Consider the following 5,356-nt stretch of genomic DNA (forward strand, 5'->3'; position numbering starts at 1 on the left):
TCCCACTATTATTCTGAAACCGCTCAATGAAACCATATGGTATGCAACAGATGTTAAAGGGAACTTAATGTTCAGGGATATTCCTTTGAGGCTTGTTCCTACAATGTGATGAGCAACTGAAGTCAATGGGAGCGGAAGACACTCAACCTCTCAAGCTTGTGCACTTATAGCTTGTTCCTGCTGCCACTGAAATGAATTGCAAAAGTCCCATTTACTTCAGTGGAGCGGGATCGAGACCTTAATGCTAGATTCTGATACCCTTACTCACCTCCAGTAGTACTTTAATCGTCGAGGAATCAATAGGACTATTCAAGGTCAGTCAGATTATCAGAATCTGGCCCCTAATTTGCAAGCCAAATGGAGAAATTTCCTCTGAAGTACAAGCAGGGGCGGCTCTAAGAATTTGGCCGCCCCAAGCAGGGCGGCACACCGCAGGGGGCGTGCTGCCGGGCGCCGGTCCCGCGGGACCTCTTGCAGCTGATCCGCGGCTCCAGTGGAGCTTCCGCAGGCATGCCTGCGGGAGGTCCACCCGAGCCACGGGGCCAACAGACCCTCCGCAGTCATGCCTGCGGGAGGTCCACTCTCCCGCCGGAGCCACCTGCCGCCCTGCCGGCAAAATGCCGCCCCACGCGCGCGCTTGGCGCGCTGGGGTCTAGAGCCGGCCCTGAGTACAAGATAAAAAGAGAAGAACTAGTTTCCTGTTCAATGGCGAGAGAAAAATAATAAAGCTATATCGATTTGCCATGATCTGGTCTCCCCTGAATCTATTTACCTTTCCATTGCCATGAGCACTGCACTGAGCAAGCCGAAAGGAAAAAGGAGCTGTAAAAAGAAACTTATCTGAAGAAGGATTTTAAAATTGTACTGACATGTTTCCAGGGCTGGGATAAAATCATACTGCCACATAAAATGTGACAGTAATAAAGACAGAAGAAAAAAGCTTAGAGGGAAGCGGGGAACCATTTTGATCTGATTTTAGCAATTTCAGGAAAGTTGCTCTAAAAAGGAAAAATATACAAATAAACAGTTTTCTCCCACATCACAAATGTTTACCCTTTTCCGCATTCCTCCACAGATTTCTCATTTTACAATACATTGTGTTATAGTTCTTAATGTCGTGAAAACAGATTTCATCATATTTCATTATTTCTTTTGGGGGCTTATTATCAGGAGAATATATTCTAATCTACTAGCTTCAAAAGACTTTAGTATACATGAAGAAACCAGTTTCCTCACAAATTTCATATTATTATCCCCTCCTTTCTGATATTTTCCACATCTTTAATCCTCAGGCAGAGAGTCCTGATGTGACAATGATTCTTTGCTGGAACAGAAGACAGTTGCTAATACATTTTTATGAGGAGGAAAAGAAAAGGGCAGGGTTTTCTGTCTTCTCTCTCTGTTGCCCTCCCCCCTACTGATTACATTTAAGAACAGACCTTCTGTACTTTAATCGCACAAAATGCTGTTTGAACAGTCCTAATGGTCACTGGCTCCCCATACAGAGTGAATGCATTACTAATCCATTTAGACAGCTAAAAGCTGATTTAGCTTGATATTATGCCATTCCTGCTGCTATGTAAATTAAAAAAACAACAACTGACTATCTAAAACTAGGCTTAGAGCTGTTGGCCTTCACCTCTTTTCCCACTATCTTGTCCAATAAGGTCAGCCAAAAAGGACAGAATAAGGGCTCCATAGACTATTTCTACAACCTCTGAAGAAAAACCATACGGTCAGCAGCAAGTGTGTGTTAGGGTGACCAGATGTCCCGATTTTATAGGGACAGTCCCGATTTTGGGGGCTTTTTCTTATATAGGCCCCTATTACCCCGCACCCCGTCCCGATTTTTCACACTTGCTGTCTGGTCACCCTAGTGTGTGTCCACTGTTTCTTGTTCTTCCTTGACCTGGAATTTTGTGGGCTTATTTTACCTGTGGCGTACTTAGCTCAAATCCAGACTACAGTCACAACAGGCTTGGTCATGCACTTGGCACAAACGTCAGAGAAAGGTGTGGCATGGAGCTACACCACCCAATGGGGAGCACTCAACGCACAATGCCTCTTGGACCATCCCACCTGCGCTGTGGGTCCGGTGACCAGATGTCCCAATTTTATAGGGACAGTCCTGATATTTGGGGCTTTTTCTTATCTAGGCTCCTATTACCCCCACCCCCGTCCTGATTTTTCACACTTGCTGTCTGGTCACCCTAGGTGTGGGAGAGGGTACATCTGCAACAGCTTTTTAAAGGGAGCAATTATAATAGAATGTCAGGGGACTGTCAGTCACTTTACCTGAACTGCCCATACTAGCTTATCCACCTACATCCCTGCAATGGAGCACAGCATTGCTTCCCCCTGTTGCTAACTACATTTCATCTGTTCTCAGTGGCAGTGAAAGAGATAACCACTCCGACTGAGAAGCCCTGAAAAACATGAGGCAGCATAAGGACCTCTGCCAGGAGCAGCAACTCTGAACTCTGGGCTAGCCAGGCCCCATAAAGTTTCCTCGTAGAAGCAGGCTCTCTATGGTTCTCAGGTAGCTTTAAATCACCCTCCACCCTGAAGAGTGCTGGAGAGGGAAGGGAAAAGATATGGCAGTGGGAGAAATGGTGGAGGATGGAGAGAAGAGTGAATGGATGCGCTATGATCCTGTCAGCATTCCAACGTGGTGCTGGTGATTCAAAAGCGAGGATTCTCGCTTCTGTATGAGTATTGGACCAATGATTCACGGAACTAAGGGCCCGCAAAGGTGCCAATTCTGAATGCAAGACTGAGGTTCCTGTGAATCTGTGCCCTGGTCAAATTACCAAGAACATAAGAGTGGCCATACTGGGTCAGAGCAAACGTCCATCTAGCCCAGTGGCCAATGCCAGGTGCCACAGAGGGAATGAACAGAACAGGTAATCATCAAGTGATCCATCCCCTGTCACCCATTCCAGCTTCTAGCAAACAGAGGCTAGGGGCACCATCCCTGCCCATCCTGGCTAATACCCATTGATGGACATATCCTCCAGGAACTTATCTAGTTCTTTTTTGAACCCTGTTAAGTCTTGGCCTTCACAACATCCTCTGGCAAAGAGTTCCACAGACTGACTGTGCGTTGTGTGAAAAAATACTTCCTTTTGTTTGTTTTAAACCTGCTGCCTATTAATTTCATTTGATAACCACTAGTTCTTGTGTTATGAGAAGGAGAAAATGTGACTAGCTCCATTCTAAGTCCCCACTGTTGCCCAGTCATTCTAATTTGACAAATTATTATTCATTTTGGCCAAGACCCTTAGAGATATTTAGGCTCCTAATTCAATGGGAGCGAAGAACATAAACACCTTTGAGGATCTGGGCCTTCCTGCCCCAGTGTGCATGTGATGTTGCTTCACGCTATCAGACAGATGCTATGTTTCACCCAAGGGGTGGCTGCATTACTATGGTAAGTGAAGTCTAATAAAAAGTTTGCCTTTTAGTTTAAGTATGCAAAACACTTTGATCCTACAAGATGAAAAGATAAAATAGTGGAAATGGAAATTGATTATCTTCAAAGCGTCTCATGACCTGGGCCCGGGACAGCTAAAATATTGTCTAAAGCTCTGAGATGAAGATCATGGTTGACAACTACGCTCCTCTGGCACAATGGAACCCTCAACAATAAGAGTAAAACTTGTCTGTGCATGAGACAGAACCTTCTCTGGGGCTGGTCCAAGACTGTGGAATATTCTCCGAAGAACTGAGGACCATCACAAACCTCAACATTTTCTGCTCCAAGTACAAGGCATAGTTCTTCTCTAATATACATAGCAATAAGTGTATTTATATAAAAATAAGACAAGCTAACAAACTAAATCAGGAGTAGGCAAACCTTTTGGCCCGAAGGCCATATCTGGGTGGGGAAATTGTATGCAGGGCCAAGAATGTAGGGCTGGGGCAGGGGGTTGAGGGAGTGCGGGGTGTGGGAAGGGGTGCGGTGTGCAGGAAGGGGCTCAGGGCAAGGGGCTGGGGTGCAGGAGGGGTGTGGGTGCAGGAGGGAGTTCATGGAAGGGGGTTGGGGTGCAAGAGGTGTGTGGGGTGTGGCAGGGAGCTCAGGGCAGGGGGTTGGGGTGCAGGAGAGGGTGCGGCATGCAGGAGGGGGTGCTGAGTGCTTACCTCGAGCAGCTCCAGGCTGGCAGTGGCTCTTGGGGGTGGGGTGGGGCAGGCGGCGCCACCACACGCTGCCCTCCCCCGTGGGTAACATCCCTGAAGCTTCTATTGGCCGCGGTTCCCTTTTCCCAGCCAATGGGAACTGCGGGGGGTGGGGGTGCCTGCAGGCGAGGGCAGCGCACAGAGTCCTCTGCACCCCACTCCCTCAGGGGACACAGGGACATGGTGCCAGCCACTTCTGGGAGCAGCACAGGGCCAGGGCAGGCAGGGAGCCTGCCTTAGCCCTGCTGCGCCATGGGGCTGGCAATCCCTCAGGCCAGATTGAAAGCCCTGATGGGCCGTATCCAGCCCGTGGGCTGTAGTTTGCCTTCCCCTAAATTAAATCCACCCACACAACCAAAACACTGCACTCTACCAAATTATTTAATCCACTGCACATACCTCACCCTCTGGGGAGAGGATGAGAGGAAAAAAACAAACACATGACAGATGTATAGTCACGTTGCTTAACGCACTACTGGAAGGCGCTCAGATATTATGGTGATGACCATGGCATAATGACCTATAGAGAAGGGCAGGAAGAGGAGAACAAGGTGAGAACAAGAAAGCAAGTACAATAATTCCAGTAGGACCAGGGCACTACTCTAGTCCTGCAGTGCATGCTCTTCATTTCTGCTATGGGCAGTCAGCTGTAGCCTCCATGGTGCTGGTGAACAGACCCTAAATTACAAAAACACTACTCCACTGTGAACGGGAGCTACTCTCTGCTCTTGCGAATCCAAATCTGAGTATGCGAGCTGAGAAGAGCTTTGTGTGGATGCTTGTAAGGCATCTGCCTGCTTCCACACAGTGCTAAAAGGATCACCAAATTCACTCAATTAAAAAAAAATCAGGAAGTTTAAGCACTGTACCCACTCAGACAGGATTAAACAACCCACTTCTTCTTTCCCTCTGCTCAGTCTGATCTTAAGCAAGAAGCATTTTCGTTTTGTGTTTCCATTACTTAACATTTCTTTGTGCATCTTCTGCCCTATGACCTTATGTAGGGGTAATACTGAGGCTGCCTATTCTCTCCTTGCTTGTTCCTTCTCCTTCAGCAAGAGATGTTCACAAAACAAACCTATAGATAAGTCAGATTTGGAATTGCTTACGGCAAACAGAACTTGGCAAAAAGTTTTATCCAAGCAAACCCTCTCTCAGTACAAATGCTGGCAAGACCGCT

Source organism: Mauremys mutica, chromosome 2, assembly GCF_020497125.1.
Source record: "Mauremys mutica isolate MM-2020 ecotype Southern chromosome 2, ASM2049712v1, whole genome shotgun sequence".
Lineage (NCBI taxonomy): Eukaryota > Metazoa > Chordata > Testudines > Geoemydidae > Mauremys > Mauremys mutica.